Raw genomic sequence first — 15,750 nt, forward strand, 5'->3', positions numbered from 1 at the left:
CCAGTGATGTTCTTAGTGACCTTGTCAGGAATTAAAGTGCTCTGCATTTAAACAGTTTATGAGGTTTGATGTTAAGTGAAATAAGTGATATGTGTGTGCTATTACCTTAACACCCCTTCCCACACACACACCTCCTCCTAACCCCTCCACTCGCACACACAAATACGCACACATGGTGAGATTCCCGGTGAGATACCCAATGAGGTGGACCATACTTTTCTATTCAATGATTTTGAAAAAACTTCTACTTAATACTGGCAATCATATGATCCTCCATCATTGTGGCAGTGGACTAGTCAAATGTATTATTATTTAAATATTGAAAAGGTGTGGGCTACGGAGATAAATAGAACAGTGCAACTTGAGGTGATATGGCATAGAGTGCTAGAACGTTCCAGGGATGAAAGATCAGGGGGAGTGTGGTTGTTAGACATGCGTGATCAAATCAAATTGTATTGGTCACATACACGTTTAGCAGATGTTATTGCGGGTGTAGCGAAATGCTTGTGTTTCTAGCTCCAACAGTGCAGTAATATCTAACAATTTCACAACAATACACACAATACACACAAATCTAAAGTTAAGGAATGGAATTAAGAATATACAAATATTTGGACGACAATATCGGAGCGGCATTGACTAAAATACACTAGAATATAATAGAATACAGTATATACATATGACATGAGTAACACAAAGTATGGAAACATTGTTAAAGTGACTAGTGTTCCATTATAAAGTGGCCAGTGATTTCAAATCTTTGTATATAGAGCAGAAGCCTCTAAGGTGCTACGGTGGCTATTTAACAGTCTGATGGCCTTGAGATAGAAGCTTTATTTCAGTCTCTCGGTCCCAGCTTGGATGCACCTGTACTGACCTCGCCTTCACATTTTATTGGTCACATACACATGGTTAGCAGATGTTAATGCGAGTGTAGCGAAATGCTTGTGCATCTAGTTCCGACTATGCATTAATATCTAACAAGTACTCTAACAAATTCACAACAACTACCTTATACACACAAATACACACAAATGTAAAGGGATGAAGAAGAATATGTTCATATAAATATATGGATGAGCGATGGCGTGCGGCATAGGTAAGATGCCGTAGATGGTGTAGAATACAGTATATACATTGGAGATGAGTAATGTAGGACATGTAAACGTTATTAAAGTACAGTTATTTACAGTGACTAGTGATACCTTTAAGTCCATTTATTTAAGTGGCCAGAGATTAGAGGCTGTATGTAGGCGGCTATGTTAATGATGGCTGTTTAACAGTCTGATGGCCTTGAGATAGAAGCTGTTTTTCAGTCTCCCGGTCCCCGCTTTGATACACCTGTACTGACCTTGCATTCAGAATGTATGCTGGGTGAACAGGCAGTGACTAGTGTGGTTGTTGTCCTTGATGTTCTTTTTGGCCTTCCTGTGACATCGGGTGGTGTAGGTGTCCTGGAGGGCAGGTAGTTTGCACCCGGTGATGCGTTGTGCAGAACTCACTACCCTGTGGAGAGCCTTACGGTTATGGGCGGAGCAGCTGCCGTACCAATGCTCTCAATTGTGCATCTGTAAAAGGTTGTGAAGGTTTTTTGGTGACAAGCCGAAATTCTTCAGCCTCCTGAGGTTGAAGAGGCACTGCTGCGCCTTCTTCACCACGCTGTCTGTGTGGGTGCACCATTTCAGTTTGTCCGTGAAGTGTATGCCGAGGAACTTAAAACTTTCCACATTCTCCACTACTGTCCCGACGATGTGGATGGGGGAGTGCTCCCTCTGCTGTTTCCTGAAGTCCACAATCTGCCCTCACCTCCTCTCTGTAGGATGTCTCGTCATTGTTGGAAATCAGGCCTACTACTGTTGTGTCGTTTGCAAACTTGATGATTGAGTTGGAGGCGTCTGTAGAGCTTAATGATGAGCTTGAAGGGTACAATGGTGTTGAATGCTGAGCTGTAGACAATGAACAGAATTCTTTCATAGGTATTCCTCTTGTCCAGATGGGATAGGACAGTGTACAGTGTGATGGCGATTGCATCATCTGTGGATCTATTGGGGCCGGTAAGCAAATTAATTGAAGTGGGTCTAGGGTGACAGGTAAGGTAGAGGTGATATTATCCTTGACTAGTCTCTCAAAGCACTTCATCATGACAGAAGTGAGTGCTATGGGGCAATAGTCATTTAATTCAGTTAACTTTGCTTTTTTGGGAATAGGAACAATGGAACAGGAACATCTTGAAGCAGGAACATCTTGAAGCAGCAGACTTTGATTGGGAGAGATTGAATATGTCTGTAAACACTCCAGCGAGCTGGTCTGCGCATGCTCTGAGGATGCGGCTAGGGATGCCGTCTGGGCCGGCAGCCTTGCGAGTTTTAACACGCTTAAATGTCTTACTCACATGGGCCACAGAGTAGGAGATCCCACAGTCCTTGGTAGCTGGCCGCGTCAGTGGCACTGTGTTATCCTCAAAGTCGACGAAAAAGGTGTGTTTAGCTTATCCGGAAACAAGGCGTCGGTGTCCACGTCATGGCTGGTTTTCCCTTTGTAATCTGTGATTGTCTGTAGACCCTGACACATACATCTTGTGTCTGAGCCGTTGAATTGCGACTCCACTTTGTCTCTATACTGACGTTTTGCCTGTTTGATTGCCTTACGAAGGGAATCACTGTTTGTATTCGGCCATATTCCCAGTCACCTTGCCATGGTTAAATGCGATGGTTCGCGCTTTCGTTTTTTGCGTGAATGCTGCCATCTATCTTCGGTTTCTGGTTTGGGTAGGTTTTAATAGTCTGTGGGTACAACATCTCCTTTGTCAATATTATTCTCAGAGGCTACCAGGATCATATCCCAGTCCGCGTGAACAGAACATTCTTGAAGCAAGGATTCCGATTGGTCAGACCACCGTTGAATAGTCAGTAGCACGGATACTTCCTGTATGAATTTCTACCTGTAGGAAGGGAAGACAAAAATGGAGTTGTGATCAGATTTGCCGAAGGAAGGGGCGGTGGAGGGCCTTGTAGGCATTTCGAAAAGTCGAGTAGCAGTGGTCCAATGTTTTCTCAGAGTGAGTACTATAGTCAATTCGTTTGGTAGAACTTTGGTAGCTATTTCCTCAGATTAGCTTTGTTAAAATCCCCGGCTACAATAAATGTGGCCTCAGGATATGTGGTTTCCAGTTTGCATAGAGTCCAGTGTAGTTCTTTGAGGGCAGTCGTGGTATCGGCTTGAGGGGGATGTTGTGATTGCAGTTGGAACATGTAGGTCTGAGCAGGTGTGAGGTCATTGATGTTTGTTGACATTTGTGTGTGTCTGTTTTGTCTTTTATTTGTCTGGTTGCTATTGTTTGAGAAGAAAATTGTACCTCTTTTTATATATTAATAACAATAAAATAAATATGCACACAAACAACAGTCCCGCACACACATACACTTCATTTTATATATTCACTTCACCCACTCAGTTTGTGAAATTGAAAGAAATATAAATGATGAGAGATCTTTGAAGCCATTAGGAAATGTTTTTATAGGTTTGTTTATTTGACCCCGGTAGATGTGTGATTTTAAATTGATATTGTGTGTTTATTAACAGGATTTGTAATGGATTCTTCTTCAACCCTGATAACACACACTATTCTCAGGTGCTTAATTGTTGATTTATTGGGAAACTGAACTGATGTTGATAGAAAGAGAATAAATGTTGTTGAGAAAAACTATTTTACAACAGGCAGCATAGCAGTGCGGTGTGTAATTATCTGTTATTGTCTCACACTGTTTCACATAATAATGTCTGCTTTAATAAATGGTAATGACAGTGCAAGACAGAAAGATGAGCTTGCACTCCTGCCAAACCAGGAATTAGTCTACAAACGCTTCATTACACTCCCGTTGGACTGCTGTTAAAGTTAGTGTGCTTTCCTTGAATGTTTCTCTAATGATAAACAAGTAGGCTATGTAGTGTTTGTGGATTTAAGGGTTGGTATTGTTCAGTTTGCAGACCGAGTTGGGCTCTTTGACGCAACAGACCTGGGTAATTGCTATCATTTTAATGTCAGGGGAGTATGGCGAACAGTGCTGCAATCGCTACAACCTTTTAATTCATTGTCTAAAAGCATAATTTAATGATCAAAATGGAAACAGCTCCTTTTATCGTAGTATTTATAATTTGTTGAATAAACAAATAATGCTGGCATAGTTTCAACATAATGATAAAAGTGTTTTCTAAATGATCTGTAGTGTATTATGAGCATGTTCCACACAGTGGAAACAAAAGCACTACTGTAAGTTCTGGCTATAACAAAGAAGGACATTTATATTGAATTCTAATTCCAATTATTCACCCAATAATAAGTAATTATTATGTAACACCATATGTATTCTCAGGCTCTATCTTAACCTCTCTATTTGTTGCTCTTTGATATTCAAAGTGTTTCTCTGCGGAACATTGTTTTCTTAATTAGAAGTATCTCAGGAATACTAATGATGATAAACTCTCTCACAGTTATTGCAGCATATTGGCCACATCGGACGTTGACAGGGAGAGCAGCAGTGGGGAAGAGGGAAGAAGACTACAAGCCAATCAGAAGGTGACCCAGACCCTGTCACCCAGCAGCGTATCACTGACCTCTGACCTCCTGTCCGAGGGCCCCCTCTCGCACCTGTCAGCTGCTCCACCTTCTTGTGTCCATGGGCTGAGCGGCTGGGCATGTGGGCGAGAGATGATTGATTCTCCACGGTGCTTCTAAGAGGAGGCCTGGGGGTGAGGAGGGGGTGAGAGGTGACTGCCCACCTGAGCAGGGGAGTAAAAGTGGACATGATAGTGTCAGGAACCCTGGCAAATATGGGGCCATGCCTGGCAATCACACTGCCTGAGAGCTAAAAGAGAGACCCGACTGACCTCACTGGAGCACAAAGTACAAGAGGATGGCTAGTTCCCATGTTCAGAATTTGGATAATTTTGCCTTTTTCAAACACCTACAACAGCTTTTTCCTGCAATCTAGATCCGTAATCAGTATGCTTCATTTTATGTTAAAAAATATGTACATTTTTCAGCGTATCTAAGCATACCTCCTGAGCTGTCTGTATCCTCCTGACAGGTGGTTATTTTTGTAAAGAAACTAATTCTGAATGTCCCAATTCTTCCATTGCCTGCATACCAGACTTGTTACCCATAGAGCATGTTTGGGATGCTCTGGATCGACGTGAACAACAGTGTGCTCCATTTCCCACCAATCTCCGGCAACTTCGCACAGCCATTTAAGGTATCTGTGACCAACAGATGCATATCTGTATTCCCAGTCATGTGAAATCCATAGATTAGGGCCTAGTTCATTCATTTAATTCTGATTTCCTTATATGAATCTGTAACTAAGTAAAATATTTGAAATTGTTGCACTTTGCGTTTATATTTTTGTTCAGTAGAGATATTGATTGCTTTTCTAATGTCTACCAACCTTGCCAGCAGGCATGCCACCTAACATACAGGTAACTGACAAAACAATGAGGGTTATCAAGTATATTGAAAGCAGGTGCTTTTTTCATTTAGAATTCAAGGCACACTTAAACATCAGGGCTATCACAGCATTCTGCAGCGATACTCCATCCCATCTGGTCTGCGCTTAGTTGGACTATCATTTGCTTTTCAACAGGACAATGACCCAAACACCTCCAGGCGGTATAAGGGCTATTTGACCAAGAAGGAGAGTGATGGAGGGCTGCATCAGATGACCTGGCCTCCACAATCACCCGACCTCAACCCAATTGAGATGGTTTGGGATGAGTTGGACTGCAGAGTGAAGGAAAAGCAGCCAACAAGTGCTCAGCATGTGTGAGAACTCCTTCAAGACTTTTGGAAAAGAATTCCAGGTGAAGCTGGTTGAGAATGCCAAGAGTGTGCAATGCTGTCATCAAGGAAAAGGGTAGCTACTTTGAAGAATATAAAATATATGTTATGTTCAACCCTTCTTTGATTACTACATGATTCCATATGTGTTATTACATAGTTTTGATGTCTTCACTATTCTTCTACAATGTAGAAAATATTTTTTTTAAAGAAAACCCTTGAATGAGTAGGTGTGTCCAAACTTTTGACTGGTACTGTATACACACATACACACACTGGGTATACCAAACCTAATATTGATTTGCACCTCCTCCCCCTTTTGCCCTCTGAACAGCCTCGTTGGGGCATGGATGGACTCTTCATGTCCATATGTCGAAAGCGTTCCACACTGATGCTGGCCAATGTTGAATCCAATGCTTCACGCAGTAGTGTCAAGTTGGCTGGATGTCCTTTGGGTGGTGAAACATTCTTGAAACACACAGGAAACTGTTGAGCGTTGCACTTCTTGACACACCGAAACCGTTGTGCCTGGCACCTACCTCGTTTAAAGGCGCTTAAATATTTTGCCTTGCCCATTCACCCTCTGAATGTGACACATACACAATCCATGTCTCAACTGTCTCAAGGCTTAAAAACCCTTCTTTAAGAGGTTAACTTGTCTCCTCTCCATCTACACTGATTGAAATGGATTTAACAAGTGACATCAATATGGGACCAACCTAGCTTTCACCTGGATTCACCTTGTCAGTATATATCATAGTATATATGTTAACATAAAGATAGGACAAAGATTTTTGGTACACATCATCTTTAAGGTATCTAGTATTCATATATGCATGTGCAATTACTCAACTTTGTTCAGTGTGGTCATAGAATGAGTAAACATGTTGACAGCAACAATAGTGACCAGCAGGATAACACAGTGCATCCAGGTATACACATACTTATACACATACATAGTTATTGTTCTACCTAACTTTCTACTCTGTTCTTTCTTTTAGTTTCACTTTGAGTCATGTTCTGGATATGTTGGATCTAGGTGACCGCCCAGACAAGGCATGCAACATTGCAGTTATCCCTCAAAATGAGAAAGCTTCTGTCCTGAGTGATTGTGATAGCGATGGGTCAGATATGGACTACGGACAGGCCATTTGCCAGCCAGGCTGTTGAATGCATATGCTGAACCTATGCAAACTGGTCATGACAGGAACAACGTTATCAGTGATGATGACCTGTTGCACTAAAATGTCACAATGACAATGTTACAATGAGTATTGCACTAAAGTACAAGTTCAAATGTTACAATAAAGTTACAATATCATGTTTCAATACATGTTGCACTAAAGTAACAATGTTACAATGTATGTTACAATAAAGGAACAATGTTGAAATACATTGATGTTTGTTTTTTTGTATTTGCTCTCAGTATTCATATCGTGTTGTATTCGGGTTTTTGAAGTGTAAAATAGTCACACTAGAATTTGACGGTGAATTCTAGAGGCAATGCTGGGGACTGCTAGTGACAGTTTTAAATGTGTTAATAACTGGGTTGGGATTTATAAGAACTTTGATAACTGCATAGGAGAAATATGTTAATTTAGTATATGTAACATTATCCCACCGGTCACAATTGTGACTGACCATAAAACACACTTTTTCACCTTCTTTTCCATTAAAATTTCCAAAAAATAATGATTGATTACTTCAAAGGGTGACTAATGACACTTGATTTGGATATTTTCATGTCTGGGAAAAATGTGTGATTAAATGGGTTAATGTTGTGTATACTCAGTGTATATTATAATATTTTTAAATCTGAGGGGGCACGAGTTGCATTATACTGTATAGCAGTCTGTTCAGAGAAACAATTTACTAACAGCTGTGGTTGCTTTTTCAATTAACAAAACGTAAGTCTGAGTTTAAAGGTGGAGTGCCTTGATGCAACGCTGCTGCCCTTAATTTGACACAGTTTGCTCTGCTGGCTGTGCCATCATGTCTCTGTGCTCTGAGCTTGAGTGTGTACTAAATCCTACCCTCCCTTTCTATGTGCTCTGAGCTTGAGTGTGTACTAAATCCTACCCTCCCTTTCTATGTGCTCTGAGCTTGAGTGTGTACTAAATCCTACCCTCCCTTTCTATGTGCTCTGAGCTTGAGTGTGTACTAAATCCTACCCTCCCCCTTTATACGTCAACTCACCCACTCCCATCGCCCACAAGCAAATTTGTCACAGCCACTATCAATAACAGTCACTTCATGGACGAGAGATGTCCTCTGTGTGAGTGTGAGTGACTGAGTGTGTGTGTGTGTGTGTGTGTGTGTGTATGTGTGTGTGTGTGTGTGTGTGTGTGTGTGTGTGTGTGTGCGTGCGTGTGTGTTTAAAGTTTTATTAGTCGTATGTACGGTATATGCATGATATAGGTCGTAATGCTTACTTGCCGGTTCCTTCTCAACAGCAACAATAAGAAATAATTAAAGATAAGAATTCGAACATAAAGTAAATGGCAATAGAATAGAATAAACATTTTAGCATAAGTACAATACAGGAAGGTACAATTTATAATCCAATATTTACACAGGGGGGAAGGGGGACAAGTGTAAATTGAGCAGTATAATAAGAGTCCGGTAGCTGCAGTTGTGATATGTGTGTAGCATGAATGTATATTTGTGTGTGTATGTCTGTGTGGGTGTGTGTGTGCATGAGTGAGTGCATGTTTGTTAAGGTGCGGAGAATCAGAGCAGGTGGTCAGTCCAGTTCAAGTGTTAATCAGTCTGATGGCCTGTAGATAGAAACTGTCTCTGAGCCTGTTGTTATCAGACCTCATGCTCTGATACTGTCTGCCCAACAGTAAGAGAGAGAACAGCTCGTGACTGGGTTGTGTGGGGTCTTTGAAGATGCTACGTGTCTTACTGAGGCACCGTTTCAAGTAGATTTCCAGGATGGGTAGGAGCACAGTCCCAGTGATGTACTGGGCTGTCTTCACCACCCTCTGGAAGGTCTTGTGGTCGTGGATGGAGGAATTTTTGTACTAGACCATGATGCAACCGGGACAGCATGCTGAATTTCTTCAGCCGCCTTAAGAAGTAGAGACACTATTACAGGGGTTGGTGTTCAGACCCAGGGCTCTGAACTTGGTGTTGCGCTTGGAGGGAACAATAGCGTTGAATGCTGAACTGAAGTCAATGAACAGCATTCTCACACAGGTGTTTCGCTTGTCCAGATGTGATTTATCTCACCCACACATATACGCTAACATAAACGCCCTGCATATAAAACCTCTTATCATGTGAAATGTTGTTTACCGTATTTATAGAGCCATGCATAGTGCTATTATTCTGCTCTTTCTCTTTATAGTGCCTGAGATGGTTAGGTGGAGTTAGGTGGCGCGTGTTTTTGGGGTTTAGATGAAGAGGATTCTCTCCTCCTGTTCTACTGATGTTTCTGTTAGTGTCCTGTACTACTGATGTCTCGTTTATTCTTCTGTCCTATTGATGTTTCTGTTAGGCTCCTGTCCTACTGATGTCTGTTTTAGGCTCCTGTCCTAATAATGTCTCTGTTAGGCTCCTGTCCTACTGATGTGTCTGTTAGTCTCCTGTCCTACTGATGTCTGTTTTAGGCTCCTGTCCTACTGATGTATCTGTTAGTTTCCTGTCCTACTGTTTCTGTTAGTCTCCTGTCCTACTGATGTCTCTGTTAGCATCCTATCCTATTGATGTCCCATTAAGTCTCCTTTCCAACTGACGTCTCTGTTTGTGTCCTGTCCTACAGAGGATTCCTGTCCTAATGATATCTGTTAGGCTCCCGTCCTACTGGTGTCTCTGTTAGTGTCCTGTCCTACTGATGTCTGGTTTAGTCTCCTGCCCTACTGATGTCTCTTTTATTCTCCTGTCCTACGTATGTCCCTTTTAAACATCTGTATTAATGACGTCTCTGTTAGACTCCTGTCCTACTGATGTCTCTGTTAGGTTCCTGTCCTACTGATGTCTCTGTTAGTGCCCTGTCCTACTGATGTCTCTTTAGCATCCTGTCCTACTGATGTCTCATTTAGTCTCCTGTCCTACTGATGTCCCTTTTAGTGTCCTGTCCTACTGAAGTCTCTGTTAGTGTCCTGTCCTACTGATGTCTCTGTTAGTGTCCTGTCCTACTGATGTCTGTTTTAGTCTCCTGTCCTACTGACGACTCTGTTCGTCTCCTGTCCTACTGATGTTTCTGTTAGTCTCCTGTCCTATTGATGTCTCTGTTAGTGTCCTGTCCTACAGAGGACTCATGTCCTAATGATATCTCTGTTAGGCTCCTGTCCTACTGGTGTCTCTGTTAGTGTCCTGTCCTACTGATGTCTGTTTTAGTCTTCTGTCCTACTGATGTCTCTGTTAGACTCGTGTCCTACGGATGTCTCTGTTAGGCTCCTGTACTACTGATGTCTCTGTTAGTGTCCTGTCCTTTTGATGTCCCATTTAGTCTCCTTTCCTACTGATGTCTCTGTTTGACTCCTGTCCTACTGATGTTTCTGTTAGCCTCCTGTCCTATTGATGTCCTGTTTAGTCTCCTTTCCTACTGATGTCTCTGTTAGTCTCCTTTCCTACTGATGTTTCTGTTATTCTCCTGTCCTACTGATGTCTCTGTTTTTATTTTGTTTTTTATTTCACCTTTATTTAACCAGGTAGGCTAGTTGAGAACAAGTTCTCATTTGCAACTACGACCTGGCCAAGATAAAGTATAGCAGTGTGAACAGACAACACAGAGTTACACATGGAGTAAACAATTAACAAGTCAATAACACAGTAGAAAAAAAGGGGAGTCTATATACATTGTGTGCAAAAGGCATGAGGAGGTAGGCGAATAATTACAATTTTGCAGATTAACACTTGAGTGATAAATGATCAGATGGTCATGTACAGGTAGAGATATTGGTGTGCAAAAGAGCAGAAAAGTAAATAAATAAAAACAGTATGGGGATGAGGTAGGTAAAAATGGGTGGGCTATTTACCGATAGACTATGTACAGCTGCAGCGATCGGTGTTTGAAGTTGGTGAGGGAGATAAAAGTCTCCAACTTCAGCGATTTTTGCAATTCGTTCCAGTCACAGGCAGCAGAGAACTGGAACGAAAGGCGGCCAAATGAGGTGTTGGCTTTAGGGATGATCAGTGAGATGCACCTGCTGGAGCGCGTGCAACGGATGGGTGTTGCCATCGTGACCAGTGAACTGAGATAAGGCGGAGCTTTACCTAGCATGGACTTGTAGATGACCTGGAGCCAGTGGGTCTGGCGATGAATATGTAGCGAGGGCCAGCCGACTAGAGCATAAATGTCGCAATGGTGGGTGGTATAAGGTGCTTTAGTGACAAAACGGATGGCACTGTGATAAACTGCATCCAGTTTGCTGAGTAGAGTGTTGGAAGCAATTTTGTAGATGACATCGCCGAAGTCGAGGATCGGTAGGATAGTCAGTTTTACTAGGGTAAGTTTGGCGGCATGAGTGAAGGAGGCTTTGTTGCGGAATAGAAAGCCGACTCTTGATTTGATTTTCGATTGGAGATGTTTGATATGAGTCTGGAAGGAGAGTTTACAGTCTAGCCAGACACCTAGGTACTTATAGATGTCCACATATTCAAGGTCGGAACCATCCAGGGTGGTGATGCTGGTCAGGCGTGCGGGTCCAGGCAGCGAACGGTTGAAAAGCATGCATTTGGTTTTACTAGCGTTTAAGAACAGTTGGAGGCCACGGAAGGAGTGATGTATGGCATTGAAGCTCGTTTGGAGGTTAGATAGCACAGTGTCCAAGGACGGGCCGGAAGTATATAGAATGGTGTTGTCTGCGTAGAGGTGGATCAGGGAATCGCCCGCAGCAAGAGCAACATCATTGATATATACAGAGAAAAGAGTCGGCCCGAGAATTGAACCCTGTGGCACCCCCATAGAGACTGCCAGAGGACCGGACAGCATGCCCTCCGATTTGACACACTGAACTCTGTCTGCAAAGTAATTGGTGAACCAGGCAAGGCAGTCATCCGAAAAACCGAGGCTACTGAGTCTGCCGATAAGAATATGGTGATTGACAGAGTCGAAAGCTTTGGCAAGGTCGATGAAGACGGCTGCACAGTACTGTCTGTTATCGATGGCGGTTATGATACTGTTTAGTACCTTGAGCGTGGCTGAGGTGCACCCGTGACCGGCTCGGAAACCAGATTGCACAGCGGAGAAGGTACGGTGGGATTCGAGATGGTCAGTGACCTGTTTGCTGACTTGGCTTTCGAAGACCTTAGATAGGCAGGGCAGGATCGATATAGGTCTGTAACAGTTTGGTCCAGGGTGTCTTGTTAGTGTCCTGTCCTACAGAGGATTCCTGTCCAAGTGATATCTCTGTTAGGCTCCTGTCCTACTGGTGTTTCTGTTATTTTCCTGTCCTACTGATGTCTCTGTTAGTGTCCTGTCCTACAGAGGATTCCTGTCCTAATGATATCTCTGTTAGTCTCCTGTCCTACTGGTGTCTCTGTTAGTTTCCTGTCCTACTGATGTCTCTTTTATTTTCCTGTCCTACGCATGTCCCTTTTAAACACCTGTCCTACTGACGTCTCTGTTAGACTCCTGTCCTACTGATGTCTCTGTTAGTGTCCTGTGCTACTGATGTCTCTTTAGCATCCTTTCCGACTGATGTCTCATTTAGCCTCCTGTCCAACTGATGTCCCTTTTAGTGTTATGTCTTACTGACGTCTCTGTTAGTTTCTTGTCCTACAGAGCTCTCCTGTCCTTATGATATCTCTGTTAGGTTCCTGTCCTAATGGTGTCTCTGTTAGTGTCCTGTCCTACTGATGTCTCTGTTAGCCTCCTGTCCTATTGATTTCCCATTTAGTCTCCTTTCCTACTGACGACTCTGTTCGACTCCTGTCCTACTTATGTTTCTGTTAGGCTCCTGTCCTATTGATATCTCTGTTAGTGTCCTGTCCTACAGAGGACTCCTATCCTAATGATATCTCTGTTAGTGTCCTGTCCTACTGATGTCTGTTTTAGGCTCCTGTCCTACTGATGTCTCTGTTAGACTCCTGTCCTACTGATGTCTCTGTTAGTCTCATGTCCAACTTATGTTTATGTTAGTCTCCTGTCCTATGGATGTATCTGTTAGCCTCCTGTGCTATTGATGTCCCATTTAGTCTCCTTTCCTACTGACGTCTCTGTTTGACTCCTGTCCTACTGATGTTTCTGATAGCCTCCTGTCCTACTGATGTCTCTGTTAGTGTCCTGTCCTACTGATGTCTCTGTTAGTCTCCTGTCCTACTGATGCCTATTTTAGTCTCCCGTCGTACTGGTGTCTTTGTTAGTCTCCTGTGCCACTGATGTGTCTGTTTTAGTCTCCTGTCTTACTGATGTCTCTGTTAGTGTCCTGTCCTACAGAGGACTCCTGTCCTAATGACATCTCTGTTAGGCTCCTGTCCTACTGGTGTCTCTGTCAGTGTCCTGTCCTACTGATGTCTGTTTTAGTCTCCTGTCCTACTGATGTCTCTGTTAGTCTTCTGTCCTATTGATGTCTCTTTTAGTCTCCTGGCCTACTGATGTCTCTTTTAGTCTCCTGTCCTACTGATGTATATGTTAGTCTCCTGTCCTACTGATGTTTCTGTTAGGCTCCTGTCCTACTGGTGTGTCTTTTAGTGTACTGTCCTACTAATGTGTCAGTTAGTCTCCTGTCCTACTGGTGTCTATTTTAGTATCCTGTCCTAATGATGTCTCTTTTAGTCTCCTGGCCTACTGATGTCTCTTTTAGTCTCCTGTCCTACTGATGTATATTTTAGTCTCCTGTCCTACTGATGTTTCTGTTAGTCTCCTGTCCAACTGGTGTCTCTTTTAGACTCCTGTCCTAATGATGTCTCTGTTAGCCTCCTGTCCTACTGATGTTTCTGTTATTCTCCTGTCGTACTGACGTCTCTGTTAGCCTCGTGTCCTATTGATGTCCCATTTAGTCTCCTTTCCTACTGACGTCTCTGTTAGACTCCTGGCCTACTGGTGTCTCTTTTAGGCTCCTGTCCTACTGACATCTCTTTTAGTCTCCTGTCGTACTGACGTTTCTGTTAGTGTCGTGTCCTACTGATGTCTGTTTTAGTTTCCTGTCCTACAGAGGATTCCTGTCCTTATGATATCTCTGTTAGGCTCCTGTCCTAATGGTGTCTCTGTTAGTGTCCTGTCCTACTGATGCCTCTGTTAGGTTCCTGTCCTAATGGTGTCTCTGTTAGTGTCCTGTCCTACTGATGTCTCTGTTAGCTCCTGTCCTATTGATTTCCCATTTAGTCTCCTTTCCTACTGACGACTCTGTTCGACTCCTGTCCTACTGATGTTTCTGTTAGCCTCCTGTCCTATTGATGTCTCTGTTAGTGTCCTGTCCTACAGAGGACTCCTATCCTATTGATATCTCTGTTAGGCTCCTGTCCTACTGGTGTCTCTGTTAGTGTCCTGTCCTACTGATGTCTCTTTTAGTCTTCTGTCCTACTGATGTCTCTGTTAGACTCCTGTCCTACTTATGTTTCTGTTAGCCTCCTGTCCTATGGATGTTTCTGTTATTCTCCTGTCGTACTGACGTCTCTGTTAGCCTCCTGTCCTATTGATGTCCCATTTAGTCTCCTTTCCTACTGACGTCTCTGTTAGACTCCTGGCCTACTGGTGTCTCTTTTAGGCTCCTGTCCTACTGACATCTCTTTTAGTCTCCTGTCGTACTGACGTTTCTGTTAGTGTCGTGTCCTACTGATGTCTGTTTTAGTTTCCTGTCCTACAGAGGATTCCTGTCCTTATGATATCTCTGTTAGGCTCCTGTCCTAATGGTGTCTCTGTTAGTGTCCTGTCCTACTGATGTCTCTGTTAGTCTCCTGTGCCCTATTGATTTCCCATTTAGTCTCCTTTCCTACTGACTGACTCTGTTCGACTCCTGTCCTGCTGATGTTTCTGTTAGCCTCCTGTCCTATTGATGTCTCTGTTAGTGTCCTGTCCTACAGAGGACTCCTATCCTATTGATATCTCTGTTAGGCTCCTGTCCTACTGGTGTCTCTGTTAGTGTCCTGTCCTACTGATGTCTGTTTTAGTCTTCTGTCCTACTGATGTCTCTGTTAGACTCCTGTCCTACTTATGTTTCTGTTAGTCTCCTGTCCTACTGATGTCTCTGTTAGTCTCCTGTCCTACTGATGTCTCTGTTAGTCTCCTGTCCTACTGATGTCTCTGTTAGTCTCCTGTCCTACTGATGTCTCTGTTAGTCTCTGTCCTACTGATGTCTCTGTTAGTCTCCTGTCCTACTGATGTCTCTGTTAGTCTCCTGTCCTACTGATGTCTCTGTTAGTCTCCTGTCCTACTGATGTCTCTGTTAGTCTCCTGTCCTACTGATGTCTCTGTTAGTGTCCTGTACTACTGATGTCTCTGTTAGTCTCCTGTCCTACTGATGTCTCTGTTAGTGTCCTGTACTACTGATGTCTCTGTTAGTCTCCTGTCCTACTGATGTCTCTTTTGTCTCTGTTACTGTGTCTCTGTTAGACTCCTGTCCTGATGTCTCTGTTAGTCTCCTGTCCTACTGATGTTTCTGTTAGTCTCCTGTCCTACTGATGTCTCTGTTAGTCTCCTGTCCTACTGATGTCTCTGTTAGTCTCCTGTCCTACTGATGTCTCTGTTATGGTGTCTCCTGTCCTACTGATGTCTCTGTTAGTCTCCTGTCCTACTGATGTCTCTGTTAGTCTCCTGTCCTACTGATGTCTGTTTTAGTCTTCTGTCCTACTGATGTCTCTGTTAGACTCCTGTCCTACTTATGTTTCTGTTAGTCTCCTGTCCTACTGATGTCTCTGTTAGTCTCCTGTCCTACTGATGTCTCTGTTAGTCTCCTGTCCTACTGATGTCTCTGTTAGTCTCCTGTCCTACTGATGTCTCTTTTAGTCTCCTGTCCTACTGATGCCTT

This window comes from Oncorhynchus tshawytscha, linkage group LG10 (assembly GCF_018296145.1).
Source record: "Oncorhynchus tshawytscha isolate Ot180627B linkage group LG10, Otsh_v2.0, whole genome shotgun sequence".
Classification (NCBI taxonomy): domain Eukaryota; kingdom Metazoa; phylum Chordata; class Actinopteri; order Salmoniformes; family Salmonidae; genus Oncorhynchus; species Oncorhynchus tshawytscha.